Here is a 12,627-nt window from a genome sequence, read left to right on the forward strand (position 1 = left end):
AGGAATACCTGCTACCTAATTTTGCTAATTCAGTCGTTTCCCTGAAAGACAGACTTGATCAAATTTGTGGTGACTCTTCAGGATTTTGACTGATTCCATCCCATCTACTTTGTAAGGAGCATGTGTTGAGCTGAGTTCTTGAGTTGGTTGAGATCTGGTTATTCACAGGTTTACTGGTCATAAGACAGCTTTAATGATCAAGCACTACGGGTGTTTGTTTGTTTGTTTGTTTGTTTTTAAGCCAAGAAGAAAAGGGGGGCAATTACATTCATTTAGTTCATACAATTCCCCAGGCCTAGTAACTGAGTTACCGTACTGAACACTCAAAATACAGTTGGCCACAGTTTCAATGTAGAACTAAAGAAACTCAGGCACAGATAGATTAAAAAAACTGTGTAAAACAGAGGCCGAAACCAGCAGCCAGGTGTAGAACACCTGTCAGCCGTCCTGTTCTGGTCAAACGTTCTGATGACACAGCATGTCACAAAGTTTAGGGCTCCTCTGACAGGCATGGCTCATGAGCCTTGCATTTTCAGATCCAACTGAGGCGAAGCAGTGAACAGTGAAATGCTATGGCTGAGGCCAGATGAGGTTGTGATGTAACCCAGGAACTGTCATGAAAGTGACACTTTCTGAGAAACAGGGAGACTTCTGGTTGTTGTACGTGAACTCTCTCTCCCCCATCAGAAAGCCATGTGATTTCAGCTTCTCCCACTTTTGTACAGGCGTCACAGAGAATACAAACACGGGGCAAATAAAGAAAGGTGATTCCCGAAGCAACTGAGAGCTGTCCACCCTACTAAGAAGATGCATCTGTGTGAAAAGCCAGCCTTACAGACACCCACTCTGTGGCTAGAACCCTAGCATTATAAGTAATGAAGACTGGCTGGTGCCTTATGAGAGCTGAGAACTCCAATCGGAGATTGAAATGGTATGTATTTAATTATTAAAAGTCCTGATTCACTAATAACGCCAGTGATGTTGGAAAGCAGAGAAAAACGAATCATCAGTACACAAAACGGAAAGATGGAGAAAGAATATGGAAGCAGTCCAGGTTGAGACACTTTCCTTACTTCCAACGTGTCAAAAGGATGCAGTAGAGAGAGTGCAGTGTTAATCGCAAAAGCAGGTGGCAAATCTTTGAGAGATTTGTTACTTTTAGAATATAGAAAATGAATAAACATTTCACAGATACTGTTACTGGTTAATACCTGGAGCAGATACATGTCGGTGAATAACCTCAATAAGATTTTGATCCAAAAGGAGGAGAAGGAAGAAGAAGACATGGGGAACCCCACCCCGTAACTCTTCTAGTGCTTCTGTGCACTCACGACACATTTCATTAGAATGCTGTCTCTTTAAATATAGCTTGTTTTTAATATGTAAAATGTACTTTGAGTAAATCAGTGTATTTCAATTGTTTGAGGAGATCCAGTACATTTTTTTCTTTGATGATTAATATTAGAAATGTAAACTTATAACACTTTTAAAGTCAGAAAAGCCTATTTTAATTTCCATGGTTATACTACATTTAAAAAAGTAATTTTATTGATCTTTAGAATGTAATGTTTATGCTGCTATAGTCTATATTTATTTACTAATGCTGAACAGGCAGGCACAGAAATTAAGTATAACAGAAAGTTAAGTTCCATGAAAAACTACAGAGTATCTTGGGATTCCTAACATATAAAAAAAACTGCACATAACTGGATTGTATGTGAACCCTGAAGGTAAACATTGCATAATCTCTTAAAAAGAACTTTCCAGGGTAACAAAAATAATAATAATGCATATATTACTGGATTTTCAAACATTTTTTTCTTCTACACAGTGTTAAACACCAAGTACCACATATACTCACATGCACAGAACAACTAAGAAAAAGGGGAAAACAAAGTGAAAAGACGCTGAGTGACAGACGATACTGTGACCCCCATCTGCAGGGGAGTAAGAGGAAAAAGCCTGGAAACTGGATGCAAGCTGCGGAATCCGTGGCGAGGGCAGTGTGAGGGCAGAGGTCCCCGACAGAGCGCATGCCTGGCAAATTCATGTTTTCTTAACTTTAAAAAAAGATTGCACATGCATCTTCTATTGAGCTGGATTCAAAACAAAAGAATGTCCTTCATTTGCATACAGATTTTTTTCCTGTATCCAAAAGGGAGGGGGGATTAATTCTTTACTGCTTTGCACCAGGTTGGGGAGAGATGAGACCAGTCCTGCTTCTGATGGCCACTGAAGAGCCCTGAGTGTGTCTTCAAATATGAAACCCGTTAGAATTCTCTGGGGCCCCAGGGGAAACGTGCACGTCAGGGGCTGGACCCTGGTGGAGATTCCTGTGTTTGGGCACGATGGCTAGACCTCACCTGACAACACCCAAAATGTGCTGGAAACGAGCAAAGGACAGTGTGGATTTCTCAACACACCGCTGTGTGCCCCGTTCGCCCAGGACCCTAATGTGTCCCCTGGAGGGGTAAGTGCTGGGTTTGATGGCCAGCGCTGCCGGGAGCCCGCCTTGTGCTCAGAGGTGTGGGATGGAGGCCCATAAAAGGGTCCCTTCCTTTGTTCTCATCCATCAGTTATGCCGCATGGGTCCTTTGGGACTTTTTGCATTTTGTTTTCTTCTCTCTCCTTATGAGGTTTTTAGTGTTTGTTTATTATCAAACATGTCTCTTTCCTAGAGGCTGCTCCCTTCCCTCTGAAAAACCAACATACAAGCAGACAGATGTACAGCCCTTACGCATAGAAAGGATCAGTAATTCCCACCCTTTAACACTTGGGGTTTGAAATGTGGCTGACGGATGGAAGACGTGCTCCTCGGGAGAACCGCGAACTCCTGGTTCTCTAAGTGGGCCCAGGACCGGGAGCACGGGCATCGCCTGGGACGGAACCCCAAGAGCCCAAGCGGGCCTCACTCCCGTCCTCGGGGAGGAATCTCTGGAAGTGGGGCCAGTGAGTGCAGGACCAGACTCGGAGGCACATTCAAGTTGGGGAACCACTGGCTTCAACACCGGGGCAACGAGGCTTTAGGAGTCAGCCTTCAAGGGAGAGGAGTTCACCGAGAATCTCCTGCCCTTTCTAATGATCTGATGAATTACCTAATTATCTGACTCGCCCTGAGACAGGCTTTCCTGATCCATCTTTTACGTCAGGCTGCAGCAATGGTTTTGGAAGCATCGAATCTTCCTGGTGTCACCGGGGTGGCTGTTCCACCAGACCAGGGTCTAACACACAGCCTGAAGGACAGATTCTAACCCCTATCAATCCTGGGCTATTTTCATGCTCTCCCCGTCTGTCCTAGACTTTGCGTTCTGGACTGTTTTTACTCTTGCCTTTACATGAGAGTTCCTTCCTCCTTTTCCCTTCATTAATCACCTGGTAAAGAACTGCAACCTTGAAAATCCACCCAACCACCTTTGCTGAAACTACACTTAGTTTTTCAAGCACTACTGAAAAAGGCCATAAGCCCAAACTCACAGGCGACCGCCTTTGTCCCCAGAAACCCTTCAGTTTTTCTTCTCAGCTATCCCCTCGCCCCACAGTAGGTGTTTTGAATCTTCTGCACTTTTCCACACTGCATTTTCTATCTCTCTCACACACACACACACACACACACACACACACACACACACACACACACGAATTCTAGAAACTTCTACAGACTTCATTGATGGTAATTATAATAAGTAAGATGTATTAAGCATTTACTATGTGCCAGCTACTAAGTCATTACATACACTATGTCATTTAACCTTCACTAACTTTATAAATCAGGTGCTACTATTGTTACTATTATTATTGATTATCCCCATTTTATAGATTAATCAATCAGGACACTTTCAGGAGGTGGTAGAGGCAGGCTCTGACTTCAGACAACGTAGCTCCGGAGTCTGTCCATTTAAACACCATCCTATTCTGCAATGCATTTGATACCAGTAGATGTCACAGGTGTGGGGAAGGACCAGGTAGGAATACTAAGCTGGGCAACACAGCCAGTCCATTTCACTGAAGAAGCACCAGTATCCTTTCCTTAGTTCTATCTCTTGGCTTGGCCAGAGTCCTCTCCTGCTTGAGGGGCTAAGCAATGAACCAACAGAGCCAGGGATCTCTATATTCATGTCAATGTTCGTTTCCCTATTTTTATTCTTCAGAAGCGTCCTCCGATGGGCCTGGGTGGGATCTTCTACTCCAAAGACCCTCTGTCTTACCTTCACCAAAGAATCAACCTGCAGCCTTCTCTAAGATGCAGTAGAGTCAGTTGTATGGCTGCTTGGAGCGGCCATGGGAATCAGATTCTAATTCCTCACACAATGTTTTTGTTGCGGTTGATGTGCTTTGCTGCTGTTTTTTAGATCAGCTCTTTCATTTGGGCTTACCTTTAGCCTCATCTTCAGAAGTGTCTGATTGTGCCAGTTCCTGAGCCTTTTGAGAGGCACCCGGGGCAAATCAGTTTGCCTCTTGGCTTTGTCAGCTAGTGGGATAGGATTCCATTTTCCTGTGCCTTCTGAATCGATGGCCTTTGACCTTTCCTTCCAGCCCGTAAAACTATATCACGCTCCTTTCCCCTTCCCTTGTATTTGTCCCTGTGGATTTGGGACTTTTAAATAAATGATGCTTCATAGTCACCATTGTACTTTTAGTGGGATTTTGGGGAGGAAGTGGTAGGTAGGTAGAGTTAAATGGGAGTGTATTATGTGTTGACTCAAAGCAGGACATTTTACGTGTGTAATTTTTCTTCTGATAATCAAATCTGCCTAAGTTTACAAAGATATACATATAAGATATATATATATATATGTATATTTTTTTCCCCATTCATACCAGGACTATCAATCCACCTATCTATATAGATAGATAGATAGAACACACACACACACACACACACACACACACACACACACACACGTCCCCTCTTGATGGCATAAAACAGAGAAAGGCAGCACATCACAAACTTGCGAGGCACATATGTCACTATGTATCCTTAAAGGCTATTATGACACTCAATAACATTCCTACAAACTGTCAATTTCCTGTTTGTTGATGTAGCTAAAATTGGTCGTGGATTTCTTTCACAAGGCAGTAGTACTCTTTTCTGACATTTACAACTACTAGATTATGAAAATTTCATCCAAGGCAATGTTTATTCTTGGAAGGTAAAATCAGATTGTGTAAGATACTAAGGAGAATATAAATGACCTTTTTTGTATTTCTTGTACAATAAATCTAGTCTACATGCTTATTCTCCAGTACGGTATCTGGAAATGATGTCTATCCATAGAAACTATTATTTGCAAAAGCAAAACGCCACTGATTGATTTTCACTTGTAACAGAAATATTATGTATTCCTCTGTATCTGGGTATACTTAAAAATGCACAGGAAATAAGTCAGAGCCTTTGTGCTGTAGCATATATTACCAATGGCTTATAATTCATTCCAACAAAGGTGTTGGCATGTATCCCTCAGCTAAATAAATATTTCATTTTTACAATTCCAGAAAACCTGATGAGCATTCCAAGTAGACTTGGACTTTCCACAGTCATGTGGTGTCAATTTTGAATCAAAATGTTAACAGAGACAAATGTTGATGCTCTGTACAACTGGCTAAGAAAGGCGCACAATAAATGTGCGTGAGTGTAAAAAGGTAATTTATAGATAGATGATAGATCAATAGATAGATGATTAGATGACAGATGGATGATAGACCAATGAATGATAGATTGATAGATGATAAAAGATATAGATATAAAATCTATAGGTATGCAATTGAAATACATGGAATAACAAGACATATGTTATATTTCTACAAAGATTACACCTTGGTCACTAAAACTGCCCAACAAAATGAATGTCAAACAGTACTATTTAGAAGAGATTTTTGATAGAAATCACTTGCTTCAAACATTAAGCATACGATGCAATGAGAACAAATAGTGGCACTTCCTGTAACTCAGAGTTACACTTTACAGCATATATAACCCTCGCCTTTGTGGCGTGCTCCTAACGTGATTTTACGTAAGTGTTCTTTCTCACAAACTGTGTGTTTTGACACCAAATCAGCAGGTGCAGCACTAGAGCCCACCCCACTAGTAGCATTCATCTCTTCCTCCATCTTCTGCTAATCCTGGTGAAAGACGCCACGGACGAGTGGCCACATGTGTAATCAATGCATTACCTGTGTCAAGTACTGTGCTAGGAATGCAAAGAAGGATGTTGTAAAGCCCCCAGGGAAGTGTGAAACGGTTGTTACATCACAATACATTAAGGACAATATCCAATACCGTTTAATAGCTTCGGCTATTTTGTAAAACTTAAGGGCATTTCTTTGGAAACATCATTGAAATTCCTGGGGTGCCAAAAAAATGTAAACGCAATTTAAGAGATGTAATCTACACGTTACTTTTGGAAGTTGAACTGAATTATGGTAGCAACGTTAGGTATGACGTTTACTCAAATGATGGCATTAAGGCAAGACAGTTAAGAAAACTGTGGAAGCATGGTTCTCATTTGAGGAGCGCAAGACCATTGTGAAATGGTATTTAAAATTCGAGAACGTTGTGGAAGTATGATGACAATGGAGGATGACAATGGAGGTTGGAGAACCTCCAACATGCCTAACAATTGCACACATTCGTGATAAGTTTGAGACGTATGGTACTGTGTGAAGAAATTAAAATGGCATGCGCAATGATACAAGTGGGCACTTCGGTCAACGTTGCTCAAGCAGTAGTCCGTGGTAATCAGAAGTGTCTGGACGCAGATGGGAACCACTTTGAGCACCTCTTATAACTGCAAAAGTCGAATGTAACTTGTATTCATCTTTTGTTATCAGTATGTCTTGAGTATTACAATTTTAATACAGTTTTTCTTTCTTAAAATGTGTATGCATTATACATTTTGGGGGTACCCTCTGTATATACCACACTTATGATAAGTATTACACACAAGGATAGCTAAATTTTTATAAGACACCTTATCAAAGTAGTTCTCCAGGGAAATGAGATGAAAATTTGACCTTTCCACTTTCTAGTCATGCATGACCAAGTTACCTAACATTTTTAAGCTTCAGTGATCTTCTAAAAATAAGGATATATTCGCATTTCTCTGATGATAAACGGGGTCAAATATATAGTGATGGAAGGAGAACTGACTCTGGGTGGTGAATACATAATATGATATATAGATTATGTATCACAGAATTGCACACTTGAAACCTATGTAGGTTTACTAATAATTGTCACCCAATAAACTTTAATTAAAATAAAAATAATAAAATAATAAGGATATACTATCGAAGCATAAGTTTTAAAATATAATGAGATTATCTATTAATAAAGGATAATTGCTATTATAATAAAGCTTACTGCTATTATTATCATTTCTATTTATGTTACAGTATCAAATGTGCATTTATGGTTTAATTAATTTATAAGCTCATTATATGCATATTACTTTCACATTTTTTCCATATCATTTAAAGAAGGTCACCACTGTTATGGGCTGAATTGTTCCCCCATAGTAAGTCCTAACCTCTAGTACCTCAGAACCTAACTCTGTTTTGAAATGGGAATTTCTAAAACGTAATTAAGTTAAAATGAAGTTTTTAGGGTGGGCCGTGATCCAATATGACCAGTGTCTGTAAAAGAAGAGGAAATTTGGACAGATGTACACACACAAAGAGGAAAGAACATGTGAAGACACAGCAAGAAGACAGACATCTACTCATACAAGCCAAGGAGAGAGGCCTGAGAAGAAACTACCCTCCCAACACCTTGATCTTGGATTTCTGGCTTCCAACACCATGTGACAAAACATTTCTGTTATTTACCTACCCAGTCTGTGGCATTTCTTTCTTTTTCTTTTTTTTTTAATTAAAGTTTATTGGGGTGACAATGGTTAGTAAAGTTACATAGGTTTCAGGTGTACAATTCTGTAATACATCATCTATATCTCACATTGTGTGTTCACCACCCAGAGTCAGTTCTCTTTCCATCACCATATATTGGATCCCCCTTACCCTCATCTCCCACCCCCTCCCCCCTTACCCTCTGGTAACCCCTAAACTATTGTCTGTGTCTATGAGTTTTTGTTTCTTCATTTGTCTTGTTCTTTTGTTGTTTTCAGTTTTATATACCACATATCAGTGAAATAATATGATTCTCTAATCTGTGGTGTTTCGTTATGGCAGCCATAACGAACTAATGTACATCCCAACAAATAAACCTACACACTTGCCACCTGATTCTCTGATTCTGCCTTTAAAACATATGTAAAAATAGTCAACTTTTCACCCCGTTGCCTTTAATTTCTCTGCTCCACTGTTACTTCTCCTGTAGGTTGGTCAAGAGCTTCCTCACTGACCTCCAAGCCTCTGGTTTATGCCTCTTTCTCCACGTGGCGGTCAGTGTGATTTACTTTAACATACATTTTACCCTTGAACTAGACTGTTTAAAATCCTTTGATAGCTCCCAATTGCTCCTAGGATAAAATTACTGCAATACCTTGGAAGTCTTTTAATCATCTGGCGCCTGTTTACTTTTCCATCTTATTCCTCAACACAAACATCACACATTCTAGTCCAGACATGCTCAGCTTGGAGTCTGCAAAAGCACCATGCCCATGTTGTCTCTAGCCAGGAGATTTGCTGGGACTATTTTCTGGGAGGGCAGGACATTTCTTAAATTGTCAGCGTCGTGCCTTCCCATAGTATCCACCCCAAATAATGCTTTTGTAATGAATAACCGCATAAGTGTTTTTGAGCCACCCAAAACGTGAAGGTACAATGACGCAAAAACTTTGACCAGACATAGAGGGAAAGACACACTCAAGATACACGTGCCTGTTTATCCCATCAGGGCCAACGGTGGTGAGAATTATGCTGCCCCAGGGGAAGAGTCAAGGTCTTACTTAACAACTATTAGGGTTTATGACTTAAAAACAAAGAAATGGAAAGAAGGGAGGGAAGAAAGGAAGGACTAAGGGAAAGGAGGAGGGAGAGACAGAAAGGATGAAGTTATCAGGACAAAATAAACACGGCTTAACCAAAAATTTGCAACAATGTAAAACCAAAAACTTAGAAAAGGCCAAGTAAAACCAGTCAATATTCTGGAGATTAGAAATAAATTTTAGTATATGTGCTGCCGAAGCGAGCACTAGAAATAAATTTTAAATGCGAAGACATGAATTTTGATGATTGAGTTGTTGAAGGATAAAATCAGTTTGCACTGGTAATAGTTTGGAGATCTTACTGCTACATGAAGAAGAAATCCAAATATTTTGCTTCTTAGACAGAATAATAAGTAAGTTTTACTCATCAGGTTATGATGTAAACAGTAGCTGCTCATACTAGAAAGAGGACCTAGTTAATGCTAGTAATGAAAATACAGTCAATAAACAATTTTATACAGTATGCCCATAACAAGAGCTCAGAATAGCTTTTACTTGATAAAGTAGTCATAGAAATAAAAACTATTTTTGTGTTTTGGAAGAGGAATTTTAAAATATGTTTCCACTGCATTAGACTTTTTAAGCTAATGGTTCTAAGTGAAATATTTTGGGAATCATAGTCATTTTTATCAAATATTCAATGCATATCTTTTTAAATTCTTAGTCAAAACTAAAGCAGATTTTAAATGGCACTTTGGGGAAACGCTGAATTGTCTCAGCAAATATACAATAAATCTTATCAAAGGGCCCCTCAGAGAGTCTGCAACTCTACTGTTATCTTAGAAAAGATACAATGTGCACCAAAAAAGCTACGTAATGCAAACATTGGTGAAAAATACAGAGATGAGCTTTTGAACCGTACTTGTTAAATAACTGTTTGGAAAAATTTAGAGATACACAGAGATGATTTTTTTAGCTCCCAGATCTCATCAGTACATTGACCAAACAGCAGTGATTATAGAAAGTTCACTGCTGCAGAGGAATGAAACTGCCTACCTATAAACTGACTGGATCATCACTTGACATAAAATTGGTTCCCCGCGAGCATCCCCCTTAAACAGTGCCTCTGTATATTAGCAAACCAAATAAGTAGATGCTATCATAAAAGTGTCCACTGAGGCAACAATAAACCTGGTCTTAAACGACTCAACAAAATAACATAAAATGCCTTTAATTTACGTTTTAGAAGATGTCAGTTGCAGTGGGGTGTGCAAAGTCAAACATATTTCCATAAAAATCAAAAGATAGCATTTTCCTTTCTTCACGCTCATTGTCTCTCAAATGTTCAGTGGTGCTTTCAGAGGCGACATAACACCTGTGCCACTACCACTCAGACGGCTACGTGTGCATGCAAATTCTTTGAGTTTTATTATTATCAGTTTGCAATTTTTAAGATTGCAATGGGACTCTTACACCTGAAAGCTTAATAAACGCTGGACTTGGTTTGTCATTAGTTATCTATTTCTTGGAAGAGAGACTGAACAAAGAGCACAGTTCAAGCCACTCTTTTTCCTTAAATACTGGATTAGAACATAGATCAAAACCAGCACTCGAACTATTTCAATAAGCCAGGGATTAATGAGACTATAATGATAAACCATCAGCGGTGCTATTTTTACACCAGGCTATGACTGTAATTAGATGTCCTTCCGGGCTTTGACATGCCGTACTATTACCCACAGTTGTCCACTTATTTTGCGAGAATTTTGAAAAAATGAAACAGAAAACAGTCTATCCACAACAGCTGCCATAATAGCATATGCATTTCCTCCTACTAATAGTTTCAGTCTAATCTTGTCTGGGTAGAGCCCTTTTTAATTAATTATCAGGGATGCCTCTTTCTTATCTAGCTATGAGAAATTGTAAAAGATACACAATTTTAATTCTAAAGAAAATAAGACAAGTTGCTGACACTTAAACTAAACTTTCAAGCTAACTCAGACATTTTGAAAATACACTGGCCGGTTCTTACATGACAGAGATTCAGGAGGAAAAGAGATCAAAAGTTATTTGTTGTGTTTAACAATGAAATTAAATATGTTGCCAAAATAAAGATGGAAAATATAATTATCAAGAAAGAATACAACTATTCTCCTTTAAAAATGTTTTATAGTATATTTCATTTGGATTAGTGTCTCTTTGATGCAAGATTGGGTGACATTGATATTGGTTAGATTACAAGGAATAAAAACTAAAGACACAAAGATTAAGAAACCACATTTTTATAAATTGCCTCACTTTAGTTCATCCTGATGATAAAGTAACTACTTATAGATCAATAAGGTTATTGATCACACTGATAAAGATACTGTAATGTGTGGTTTTGTACTTTCTATGGAAGTGTTATAAATTTCCCAGTGAGACTCTATGTCCTATAACCAAAGCACCTTCTAGCAAATATTTAATTTGACAAGTTTACCTTTGATGTCTTACATTATTTACTGATCTTTTTTTTCCTTGTTTTTAAACTTTGAATGAGGAGTAAAAGCCTGTTGGCCTCACGGTGCATTAGGCTGAAGTTGGGGACAATCGTGACAGTGATTTCATACTGAAGGACTCTGTCCTCTTACCCTCCATCATCATAAACAGTTTGTGAATTAGAGCAAAGGAAGAACATAGCAGAATGGACCCAGAATGTGAGTTTTTCCAGATATGTGCAAGGAAAGGACAGAGATGGTTGAGAAAGGCAGGGTGACAAGACACCTGTCTAAATGAGCCACCATATAGGTTCCCGTAGGAGGGAGGAAAGTTGGGAGCAGAGGGTCCATCCCTGGGAGAAGATGGAGGGACCAGGAAAGTTACAGCTCAGAGGGAGACAGGCAGGGCGTGAGGCAGCAGGGAAGCCTGGAGGTAGGTAGTTCTGGAGCCCGCGATGTGCAGTCTGGCTTTCTGAAATGGAACCTCTCTGGATGGGGGTGTGGCTGAAAACAAGTGGGGCTGATCGCCACACAAGGAGGTCCTAGCTGTGGGATCTTTTTGCATGTTTATTTGAGACAGTCGACAGTTTGTTTTTATTTCCATTTCACCTGCTTTCTTTGGTCAGATCCCTAAAAATTCTACTTGTCAAGAGATGAGAGAGAAAGAAATCAAGGCTGTCAAATGTTGCCAGCCATTCCGTCAAGTAACATGAAGACAGAAGGATGTCACTCCCATTCCCTGGACCTCACGCTTGGGCCACCAGTCTCCTCACCAGCCCCTGGAGTCCCTGGCACTTGCACACATCTGGGCCTAACACGAGAATTGTCCTCTCTATCCTGCACCCACCCCCAATTGTGTCTCCTGTTATATGATTGTACTTATCATATAAACGGGCATTTTGGGGAAATGTGGCTTTCCCCTCAATACACTGACTTCACTGAGAGTGCGGACTTTGCATACTCTTTTTTTACTCCATGGCTTTTCATCTGGTAGAGTAAGATCTTACTTAACATTTGTTGAATGGAAGAAAAAGGGGAGAGAAAGCAGGGAAGAGTAAACTAGGTGGTTAGAAAGGAGGCAAGCAGAATAGGAGCAAATTCAAGAAATAAATGAGGAAAAGAAAGCTGGAGGAAGGAAGGATGACTCTCGTAGGAAATTCCACTTTTAAAATACAGAGGGAGTCCTGGGCTGGAGTGGAAGAATTTCCTTCTGGAGGCTTAGTCCTCTGCCCTCTGGGCACGTTTATTTTCTTTCCACAAGCTGGGAG

At 39.8% G+C, this 12,627-nt stretch overlaps 1 protein-coding gene across 1 annotated transcript in view; it reads right to left on the reverse strand.

Moving 5' to 3' along the window:
- The window catches only part of CSMD1 (CUB and Sushi multiple domains 1), a 1,609,724-nt gene that overhangs the window by 884,137 nt on the left and 712,960 nt on the right, over window positions 1–12,627 (reverse strand). The gene's annotated exons all lie outside the window — the stretch shown is intronic.

Source organism: Rhinolophus ferrumequinum, chromosome 4, assembly GCF_004115265.2.
Source record: "Rhinolophus ferrumequinum isolate MPI-CBG mRhiFer1 chromosome 4, mRhiFer1_v1.p, whole genome shotgun sequence".
NCBI classification, from domain to species: Eukaryota; Metazoa; Chordata; class Mammalia; order Chiroptera; family Rhinolophidae; genus Rhinolophus; species Rhinolophus ferrumequinum.